Source organism: Aedes albopictus, chromosome 2 (assembly GCF_035046485.1).
Source record: "Aedes albopictus strain Foshan chromosome 2, AalbF5, whole genome shotgun sequence".
NCBI lineage: Eukaryota > Metazoa > Arthropoda > Insecta > Diptera > Culicidae > Aedes > Aedes albopictus.
Genome location: NC_085137.1, coordinates 431,651,318 through 431,663,557, shown reverse-complemented (window position 1 = coordinate 431,663,557; position 12,240 = coordinate 431,651,318). Strand labels below are relative to the sequence as shown.

The following is a 12,240-nucleotide window of genomic DNA, read 5'->3' as shown; positions in this document are numbered from 1 at the left end:
GAGCAGGAGACCTGTCAAACGCGCTTTAAAAGCATTGCTCGACAGCATCATCGTCATGACGCGACAATCATCATCAACAGCAACTATCATCAGATTTCGTGTCTTTAGCATACAGTGTCTTTAGTTGCGACGATGGGAGTAGCGAAGAGTTGGAAGAAAGTCAATTGAATTAACCGCCAGATACGAGGGAGACCGTCGACGTCCTCTTACTTGGTGGTTGGCTGGGTTGGAGGCTGAGAAAAGGACTGTATGTGGAGCAGACGTTTAGCAGATGTTGTGTACATATTAATATCAGTGGCAATGTTATGCTGTTTTGGATGAATTATTCATAGTCGTGGGAATTCGTGGAATTTTGACAACCCTTAGTGGTTGTTGAAAAACGTACAGCATAAGAGAGCATCCCTCAAGTACGTCACGCCAAAATGGGGAATTTAGACCTCTCACTCCTTCTTTGTACGGGATTCCCCTATACAGGTATTCTTCGATATAACGTACAAAAAAAATTCTCTTTGTACGTTATATCGAAGCAGAGAAAAAAATAATATTGTTTATGCTAGTGTTGATGTATTCGACGTGAAATTATCCCCAATCAAGGATTTCAGAAAAAAAAACACAAAACGAATAATGAAAAACATGAGTTTTCATGAAAAACTCATTTCGTTTTTTGTGCTTCGATATAACGTAAATTGCGCTAATTTTGAGTAAAAAGGCTAATGCTGCAACAAAACATTGATTTGAGTGATTTCGTAGTTTGTCTGAAAGTTATTGCTGGGAAAAAGTAAAAAATTTCAATGTTGTACCGTGGATGGCCCATATTCTGCGCACCTAAGACTTTTTCAATTTCAATCAGCTGTAATAAATTCCAAATCGAACCGATTTGACTGAATTTTTGACCGCGCATAGTTATCGGCTTTGTTAATCAGGGAAAAATATAATTCTCATACTAAACACTTACTTTATATTAAAATCATGAAAATTCTAAAGTATGTTTTTGTTACTAATTCTGCGCACCCTTTTTTGGAATGTTCCTTATTCTGCGCACTGATGTTCCTAATTCTGCGCACATGGGAAAAACTCTAAAAAGATAACATATTGTAATGAGAACATGATTCATAGATGAAATTTAATTGAATTCTTCATTTTCAACTTTTATACGACATTACGACCATATTGGAACTTTGCATGTCCCCAACATTGATACTACCTACTTTGATTAATAATCAAAGGGAATTTAAAACATAATACCCAAAAGGATTTTGTAGCATTATCGAAAACTACTATGTAAAGCTTTTTAGTTATCCGCATATGTACATATTAGTAAAATTTACGTTCATTTCTAAAGGCAATATAAACTTTTTCACCATGACAAGGTGGCACAATCTTTGTTTGCAAACTGAGACTTCATTCTTTTCCAACTCCAGGGATTCCTCTGTTTAAGAAAATTCCATGTAAACTCACATCATATGTCGCATTTGACGAATGCTTGCATGAATACATAAAATTTCTCCCGAGGTTGATAGCAAATGTTTAAAACAAGTGGTTAGTTCGGCCGAACTATCAGATCAATAATGCAAGAATCGTAAATTAGCCTTTAAATTTATAAACTAATTTGTTGAGACGTAATTACATTCACCGTATTGCTAGAAACATAGAATATCCTAGTTCTAACTATGGTGGCATTTATATGATGTTTGTTCACTAATTATATGTTCAAAACTTAGTGTTGAAATGTCTGCGCAGAATTAGGACCAACATTCATTACCGGTTCCTAATTCTGCGCACCTAAGAAGAACAAGAAGATTAAAAAAATAAGAAGAAAACTCAATTGTTTTTTGCCGATTCTGATTCCTCGAAGACAGCAGTACAGGATGCGCATGGAAAAGCAGACATTATCTTAAATATTTATGTCGCAAAATGCTTCAGCTCTTGAGGCAACTTTTTAGCAGCTTCGCTAACGGACACAGATTTCAGGCAATTTCCAGTACTTGCAACACCATTTTATTTTTTTTACAAAATAATGGTCGTTGATTTGAAAAATTTTTCTTCACAAACTTTTTCCTTACTATTGAAACAATATTCAAAAAATGTATTTGTAGCTAATATTGTATTAGCGTCCATAATTTTGTGGTACATTCAAGAAAGTGCGCCGAATTAGGGACTGCGCAGAATTATGGCCGGTCACGGTACGTTATATCGAAGCAAAATGTACGTTATATCGAATTCGCTATATCGAGGGTACGCTATATCGAGGGTACGTTATATCGAAGAATACCTGTACTTAGGCGCTGTCCATAAACTACGTAGACTAATTTTTCGCCATCTCAGACACTTGTTACGTTTGTAATATAGTTAATACGTTGTAAAGTAGTTTTATGAATTTTCCATGGATTGCATTCTCCAATTCATGGAAAATTCTTCGATTGTTGCATGGAGTGTGTTACATTTGTAAATTGTTGTGAACATTTTGTCTGTTTATTTTGTATGTTTTACTAAGGTTTGTACATTTGTCCCTGAAATTTAATGTGCATTTGTAGCACTCCAAAAATTTCAGGAGCGATCCAGTACAAAACGCACAAGCCGTCCCCTAACACGGACATCAAATTGTAGACGGTCTTGTGTTGTTGCCCGAATCTGGATGCCCCTTAGGATTAGAAATTCCTAGACTAGAACAAGCTATGAATGCAGCAACAGATGCTGCGAACTAAAAGGCGAACTGCCAAACAAAATACTTTTCTAGGATGACTGATGGACCAAGAACAATAATGAAACCTCGTCATCCTGGGTTTGGACTTCGTTTTCCATATGGATGACTGGGCACAAATTAATGTTATGTGTTGCATGTTTGTGTTTTGTGCATTTGTAATGTTCCATTTTATTTTGCGTATCTAAGTTCCCAGACGTGGGGCCCGATACGGAAAATAAAATGTGCATTTGTAAGGTTCCAATGTATTCGTTATATTTTACTTTTCGTATCCCACTAGCTTCAAAATGTGGGGCTCGATGCGGAAAATAAAATGCGCATTTGTAGGGTTCTTTTAGCAGTTGTCTACATTGTGGTACCCATCGGGAGCGCAATGCATTTGTAGTGTTTCGCAAAACTTTTTTTCCGTTACACACTCCTCCCCCTCGTAGACTTTCGTCCATACAAAAATTTTAAAATCTGTATGGAGCGTAGACCTTAGCCCCCCTCCCGCCAAAAAGTCTACGTGGTTTATGAACGACCCCTTTAGTCCATACGAATATTTCGAAATTTGAGTCACAAGAAGACAGTATTCCAGAAAGACTAGGAAGCATAAAGACAAGAAGATATGAAGGCAGTAAGACAAAAAGACAGCAAAACTGGAAGTCAGGAACGCGGAAAGAAAAGAAGATCAGGGTGTATTACCTGGAAAAACCTAGAAAACCGGGGATTTCAGGGAACTCTATTTAACAGGGACAAATCTGGAATACTCAGGGAATATCTTGAGTACTCAGGAAAATTTTACTCCGATAAAAAAACATTGGGTCGTATGAATAAAAACGAAAAACCTGGTAGTAAAAATCCATATAGAAATTTCGCTACAAGGATTTTTTTCCAGAAATTCTATCAAGGTTTCTTTCTGGAACTTCTTTATTAATACCTTCTGGAATGTCTTCCAGGATTTCTTATAAAATTCCTTCCGCATTTTGATGCTATTTTTTCTTGGTATTCCTACTTGATTTTTTCCGGAAAGGTATGCTTTCGGATTCCTTCCAGGATTCCTGAATTCCAACTGATTTCTCCTGTAGTTTTTCACGGGGATGCTATTTCTTCCCGGAGTTCCTCCAGTGTTTTGCTCAAAGAAATCTTTCTAGGATTTCTACCAGAATTTATCCCGGAATCTCTATAAGAACTTCTGTCGGGATAAATCGTGGAATTTCTTTCGGCATTCCTCATGGAAATTTTACACGATTCCTTCCGGTGTTCCTCTTGGGACTTCCCCAGAATTTCTTTCGAAGTTGCTAAAGGAGTTATTCCTGGGGTTTCTACTAAAGTTCCTCCAAGGGTTTCTGAACGAGTTCTCACGAATTTACTGCAAGAGTTCCTCAAGAGATTTCTTTAATTTTTTTTCCTGTGATATCTTCAAACAACTGCTTTGGGCTTTCTTCAAGATGTTCTTCCTGTGGGAGAGAATTTCCTAAAAGTTTTCGCGAAGTTTATTTTGAAGTTTCACCTGAGATTTCTCTCGGAGTATCACCTGGAACTTCTCTTACAATATTCCTTCCGATGTTGGTCATGAGATGTCTCTCAGAGTTTTTCTTAGTTTACCCTGGACTTTCTCCTAAGATTTTTTTCCAGAGTGCCTTCTGGGATTTCCACAGGAGTTATTGCTTATATTTCTCATAGAATTCGTCTCTTGCATTCTTTCAAAGCCAGGCTGTTCCTTGTAGTTGTACCGGATGTTTTGCAGCCCAAGAAACATAAGTAGCTGAACAATGATTTCTTAAGCTGAAGTTTGCTTATGAGTGGTTTATTCCACTCTTATACAGCAAAAATGTTTCTTGGGAGTGATCACCCTGGATCTTTTTTACAGATTTTCTCTGCATTATTCCCAAAATTCCGACTTTACCAGAAATTGTCCCGAGATTCTGGATTTTTAGAGATTTCTTCCAAAGTTATTGCAGGGATTCTTCTACACAGTTAGAAAAAATCACCGACTTCGGTAATGTTTTACCGAAATCTCAACCATTAAGTGTGTTTTACAGGAAAAAAAATCGATAAAAGTAGTAACTATCACCGAAATTCGTTAGAGTTTGACAGATAAACGATAACATTTTACCGAAATTTGGTATTTTTTTTACAAAATTTCATCAAAACCCCATTATCGAATGCTCAGCGGTTGAGATTTCGGTAAAAATTACCGAATGCAATTAGCTGTGTACGGGGTTTCCTCAGAATGTCTCCTGCGATAACTTACCTTATAGGAAATTCTTGGTGAAATATTCGAGGGAATTCAAATAAAATCGTGCGAGAAACTCCGCAGAGTGTTATTATATAGTTAAATTAATAGTTTTCAGAATTTCTTTGTGTGTACACAAATCGGCGTAATGACTAATTTCTGGAAAATTAGAACTAACCCAAAATTTTTCTTCATGATTTCATTCAACATTTTCTCCGTTAGAGCATAATGGAAATCAATCCGATTTTTTTCAATATCTACATATTGTTTTTCATGACTAACTAGAGTTCTTTCAGTAATTAATCGTACATCCTTGTCGGAATTTGCACAAAGGCAGCTTGATATACTCATATACTGCATATATTCATCGCAGAGCATAATCCTATAGAAATATTGAAGAACGTATTTCCGGAAGAATCCTTAGAAGAATTCTTCACTGGAGTAAACCCCTCGAGGTATTCCTGTAAGAATTCCTGAAAGGAATCCCTACAGAAATTCTTGATGAATTTCCTGGACGTATTACCGGATAACTCTCAAATAATGGAATTCTTGGAAAAATCCTGGAATTCACCGGAAGGAATTTCTTGACGAATCCCTGGAATGAATGTCAAGAGGAATTTAAGAAGCAATTCCTAGAAAAATTCCTGGTGCATTTGCTAAAGAAGGGAAGCGAACACTGAGAGAACTTCGAAAAGGTTTTCCCTGGGTGAATTCTCTTTAAAAAGTTGAAGGATTCTCTTTAAAAAGTTCTGAAAGCGCTTCTAGCATGTAAGTATTTATTTGTTTGTTTAAAGTATGTTTACAGTCTGATTCTTCTGAGATATGCGTGATGCTCGGAAGAATCCCTGGAGGACTTATTGTAAGTATTCCCTATGGAACCCCAGAAGAAACTGATGGAGGGATTCCTGAAGGAATATCTGGAACATTTTTAGGCGACTTCTTTGAAAAATTCCAAGAGAAATTTCTGTACAAATCTCTACGCAAAACTCGAAAGCAGACCCCTGGTAGAGTTCTCGAAGAAATCCTAAGAAGTCCTAAAGCAATCGTTGGAGGAAATCCTTCAGATATTCCCGAGTGAATTTATGAAGAAGTCCCTTGACAAACTTTTGGAAGAATCCTTGAAGGATTTTTTAGAGGAACACTCTCAAAGCATCCCTGGAAAAATTCCTAGAATAATCTCTGCAGGGATTGTTGAAAAAATCAAAGGATAACTTCTTGAGGGAGTTCTTCGAGAAAAACAGATCAGGATATACATATTCCTGAAAAAAATCACCGGACGAATTTCAAAAGGAATTCCTCTGCAGGAGCAGCAGATGGTATTCTTGAAGGAGTTCTTAATTTTGAAGGCCAATTACTGGAAGCATTCCTGGAGGATTCCCTGAAGCAATTCTGGAAGAATGTCTAGAGGAAACCCAAGAGGAGTCCCTGGAAGAATCGCAGGCGAAATCACAAGGGGAATCCCTAGATCAATCCCTGGAGGAATTCTTGGAGATGAAATTTCTTGATAGATACCTTCAAGAATTCCCGGTGGAAGAAATTCCTGTAAGAACTTCTGTAGGAATCCCTGGAGGATTTCTGGAGGAATTGCTGTAGGAATTTCTGAAGGAATTCCTGGTGGAGTCCATCGAAAAAATCCTGGATGAAATTCTGGAGAAACGCCTAGACAAATTCTTGGAGGAATAACTGATTTTTGGAGAACCTGGATGAACGCTAGGAGGAAGTTTCCAGAGAAATCCCTGGAATAACTCCTGAAGGAATCTTTGGAGTATTCCCTTGATGAATTCGTGGAGGAATCTCAAGGAATAATTTCTGAAGAAATCTTAGGAGGAAGTACTGGAGAAATCGCAGAAAAATTCTTGGGGAAATCCCGAAGGAATCTTAAAACGCTTTTGGAGATGAACACCTGAAGGAATCCCTGTAGCAGTTCCTGAAGGAATTTCTGGAGAAACCTCAGGAGAAATCCGGGAAGCAATCATAAGAGTAATTCCTAAGGTTACCCCTAAACAATTCCTGGAGGATGCCCTGTATTATTTCTTGGAGGAGTTTTTGAAAGAATTACAGTAGAAATTCCTGAAGAAATCCCAAGAAGAGTTCCTGAAGGAATTCTTGTAGGAATTTTTGAATAAACTCCTGAAATAAAGAAACCCCTATGAGGAATCCTGGAAAAAAATCCCATGAGGTATTCTTTAGGAAATCCCAGGAGAACTATTTTAACAAATTTCTGGATAAATTTCTGTAGGGATCCCTGGGAATAGTCTGAATGAATCCATGTCTGCAGTAATTTCTGGACGAATTATTGAAAGAATCCTTGGATGAACTCCTAAAAGATTTTTAGTACATAATTTAAGGAAATCTTGGATCTGTTTTTTTGAAAAATCTCTTGTAAAACTTTCGGAAAGAATTCCTGAAAAAAATCCTACAAAAATACTTTGAATAATTTCAGATGCTCCTATTGAAGCAATCCTGAAAAAATCTCTGAAAAAATACCTGTGGAAATATCTAAAAAAATCTCTGGTCAAATTCCTATGGGAATCCTTGAAGAAATTCCTGAAGGAATCGTCGAAGAAAGCACCGAAGTGCACGGAATTAACATGTTTTTTTTAAGTAAAAAGTTGTTAAATAGTTAAGTTCCTTTTAATTCCACTAAGAATTTGCATCCTTTGACAGATACGTATTTCGACCTCAATTGTAAGGTCGTCTTCAGCGTCTTGTACATGACTCGACTCGAGTAACAAACCCAGGTACATCATCATAATCATGTTTTTTTTTTTCAAATTTATCGCGCACTAAATGTCCAGAAGGGAACTCTTCCGAAAAGGATGATAGGTGATTTCTGGGGAAGGGTAGAATGCTGATTACCAAACATATTCAAGGTCCTCTAAGAACTCTCGTGAATATAAACCTTAGGATCTAGGAGAGCTATGTAGAGTAGACATTTCCAAAGATGTTCTAGGCCATCCAAGAACTCTACCATATGGCACAAATTTCTCAAATGGAGGAGAACGTGCCTCTGGAGCCGATCTACTGATAGGCCACCCAAGAAATGTATGGCTTATGATCCACAATCGTTAACAATAGGTTGTGATTACGATGCAACATTCCATAGGTCAAAGGAAGAATTTTTTGTAGAGTACCCACTCAAAGTGCAAATTTTCGGTAATACCAATCCGTGTGGTCAATTATGATTTTCAAATAACTCAACGTACATATGTACAGATGGGTAAATTATTGATTAAATTGGGAAAAAATCCACAGCTCAGGTGAGATTTGAACTCACGACCCTTATTCGCTAGACAAGTGCTTTACCAACTAAGCTACAATAAATAAATCGCTTTCGCTCGTCGTACATATGTACAACAGAGATGGTTATATTTGCGGTTTAGGGGAAGATTTTGTAGAGCAGTGATTTCCAAAGATGTTTTAGGTCAATTAAGTACTTTCGCGAATAAAGGTCTTAATATTTACAAGCGTGATCAATGGGTTGTTATCACATTACAATATTCTACAGGTTTTGTTTTGTAGAGCAGTGATTTCCAGAGATATTCTAGATAATCTAAGAACATTTATTTTTCACAGCGACCAAGCCCAAACAGAAATTACCCATCCATCTTCTTCTGCTTCTATGTGACTCTACGTTCTCACTGGAACTAGGTCTGTCTCTCTTTATCTTAGTGTTTTTTTTAAGTGCTCACAGTTATTAACTGAACGGCTTCCTGTGCCTGCCATTGCATGAGTTTGTATTTGTGAGACAAGTACAATGATGCACAAGGCCCATGGAAGTCGAGAAATTTTTTTGATCGGAACGGGAATCGAAACCGCAGTGTCCGTATTGGCGATCCATAGCCTTATCCACAAGGCTAACAGGAGACTCCCATTAGCCACTCATCTCACTGCTGGATTCTTTACCAATACGAGGAAGAACTTCTTTGGGAATTGGTTCTTTACAGAACCATGCTCCATGAAGCTTTAAAATGTTGCAGCGTATTTGTAATTTAACTACAATCTATCGATTACGTTTATAGATCTTAAGGCCTGACCTCGCAGAAGATCTTGGAGGAGCCGAATATCTTTGAAAATTAGTTTTCTTCTGCACAATGCCTAATGGAACTGTAGGATGTTGCACCACACCAGTAATGGAAGAACAATCTATTGATTATACGCTTATAGATCTTAAAGTCTTTTTCCCTGAAGTTCTTGGGCACCTAGAACATCTTTCGATGTTAGTTCGAAAATGGTTGATGGACCTATAGGATGTTACAACCAGTAATGTAACAACAATCCATTAATGATACTTGTAGATCTTAAGGTCTTCACTCACGAAAGTTCTTGGATGACCTGGAACATTTTTGGAATATAGTTTTCTTCAGCACAATGTGTAATGGGCTAGTAGGATGTTACATGGCATCAGTAATGTAACAAGAATCTATTGAATACGGTTGCAGGTCTTTAGGTCTTTATTCACGAACGTTCTTAGGGGTCCCAGAACATCTTTGCAAATTGATTCGCCACGAAGAAATGGTCCATGGAGCTGTACGATGTTACACCGTATCAGTAATGTAATAACAGTTCATTAATTACGCTGTAGATCTTCAGGCCTTACTCACGGAAGTTCTTGGATGACCTAGAAATACAACCTGGAAATTGGTGCTTTACAGAACAACGCTCCATGGAGCGGTAGGATGTTGCACCGTATCCGCATATGTCTTCCATCCTAGCTTTACTACGCTTTAGCCATTACGCTCTCTTCATGACGGTTCTTTCTTACTGCAGTGAGTATGTTTCTTTTTTGCTCTTATTACATCAAAATCAGAAACACTCATCTTTTGCGCATCACCTGATTTCCGAATAAAGTTTTAAATAAAATGTTTATCCACCCTTCTGGCAAGTCTCATACATACATAAAACAAACCGAGATAAGAAACCAACGCTAAAGGTGAAATTACTTCGCTACTAATGAGGTTCTCATTTTAGATCAACTTAACATGCCCGCAACATTCCATCGAGACATGAGCAAAAATATTCCAAACTGTTCGTTCAAGAACAAACCATAACTGGTTAGTTAAGCTGTCTCACGAGCCATTCTTCTCCAAAGCAGACTCTAGAGTTCAAGCAGCCAGCATCAAGCCAGCAGGTATCCCCTGACAACCGCCGAAAAAGAAATGTGAACCCCAGTTAGGGGATGGCATTCTTAAAAGTTTACGGGAGCAGCTTTCCCTTTCTTATCCCATCATCACCGCGCACTTTCTGGTGAAGTTTGAGGAAAAAAGTTCCCCACCTCAACGGCTCTGTCAGCTCCGAAGCATCAAACGAAGGGGCAAGTCAATCCACATCATCCATCCGTCCGTTTGTCGTCGAGGTCGAGTCAAGCGACGACAGTTTCAAGTTGTGTATGTTGTTTTTGCCTTCGACCAGCAGCAGCTGCTCCACCGAAATCTTCAAAAGTGGCCCTTTTTTCCTAGACTCTCTTGATGCAGCATCAGTCAGACATCTTGAAGGTAGATACCGGAGTTCCACCCACGCCGACCAACAGCCCTCCGTATGAAGTCTTTCCCAAAAACTTGTTGAGCTCGAACGAATGCACTCCGACCACTCCGACTGTATGTATATTTCGGTCTCCAATGAAGTATAAACTTATGTTAATGATAATCTCAAACCAAGATGATATGCTTGAACTCTTCGTCATTCCAGGACCCTTTATGAACTGTTGATGCCTGAACAAGTTCCCTCCGAGAGATGAGATGAGATGGTTGATGGATAGCCACCACGTGCTTTACTCTAAAGAAGTACGGCATGTACTGGTCCACGTATGAACGGTCGTTACCCTCTCATTCAGACTGTTTTTGTGGGCTTCAAACCAACCGAGTTCAACAGGTTGGTTGTATGGCTGACGTGTGTCGTGGAGCCATGCATACTCTACTTACAAATGGGCGCACAGAGGAAAACCCGTCCTAGACCCAACATAATAAAGAGCCTAGGTATATTGGATTAAACAAAATAAACATGGTATTATTCAGAATTTTTCTGATACAAATCGATTGGTATAGACTCATCAGACGACTTTTCTTAGGCGAAGCATGTCCCAAGTAACAATTTCATTGCTGATTGGTTTTGTTTGATTATTATTAGGGTTTTATTACAGCAATAATTAAAACTCGCTGTTTTATGATTGCTTTTATGAAAACCATTGATAAAATGTTTTATAGTATACTTTAAGATATCCATAAAGAAAGATTATAAGAGTAAACAAAACTTTACGATATGTAAACCTTCTGGCAATCATTATTACCACAATAAAACTGTTAAAACTCTCAACAGATTGCGATCCGTTCGATTAGTAGGGTAAGAAATCAAAATTTGAACTAGTCAAAATGTAATTTTAATTTGAACTATTTTGAAATTCATTGAAATGACGTACTTTTTGGGCAAATATTGTCCCGAAAAAGATGTTAAACAGTTTTCCGTAATATAATCTGATAACATAAGCTTTAAAAGCATTGAAAAAAAAAAACGTTATTGCCATCGAAAATAAGCAATTGAAAAATCACTGTGATTTCACCTATTTCCCCCCAGAGAAATCCCATTTTCGGTGCACCCATACAGGTCAAGCATTGCATCACACACAATAAGGGGCTGTTCATAAACCACGTAGACTTTTTGGGGGGAGGGGGGGGGGTCTGGCCAAAGTCTACGCTCCATACAAATTTCAAAATTTTTGTATGGACAAAAGTCTACAAGGGGGGAGGGGGAGTCTGAGATGGCCAAATTTCGGTCTACGTGGTTTATGAACAGCCCCTAAGTGAATACGTCAAATGAAAGCTTATTTATCGTAGAATCGACCAACCAAGTAATATTCCGCATTATTTGTCATAAAATTATCAAATTTAAGTGATTCTTACTTGGAGAATGTTATCTTAAGTTGAACCATTTCTAGATTGAGTTTAAACAAGGGCGAAAGTAACATGAGAGAGTTCTCTTCATCGACTCTCTCTTCTGCAAATTAAAGTGACAAGATGCAAATTCAATCGAACTTTTTTACACTTAGACGCTAGATTGCATCGCAACCTAGCGATTTATGACCAAAAAATGCAACCATACTTGCATCTTGTCACTTTAATTTGAAGAAGAGAGAGTCGATGAAGAGAACTCTCTCATGTTACTTTGGCCCTTATTTAAACTTAATCTAGAATTTGTAATCTAAATTTGAACTAGTAAACGGGGGTGAACTTCTAGTGTTGGCCTGTAGATTGCGCTAGTGGTTGCTTTGTTTACTCTTCGGGGATGAAAAATTCCAAATTTAGTTTCCAAATTCCTAAAGAATTTC

The 12,240-nt window shown here is 37.8% G+C and overlaps 1 long non-coding RNA gene across 1 annotated transcript; it reads left to right on the top strand.

Annotated features, from left to right (window-relative positions):
* The first annotated feature begins 9,281 nt into the window (after nucleotides 1-9,281).
* Nucleotides 9,282-10,954, top strand: LOC134287365 (uncharacterized). The gene is made up of 2 exons (XR_009997250.1): nucleotides 9,282-10,516; nucleotides 10,608-10,954. It is a non-coding gene; the product is annotated as an uncharacterized LOC134287365 (long non-coding RNA).
* The last annotated feature ends 1,286 nt before the right edge of the window (nucleotides 10,955-12,240 follow it).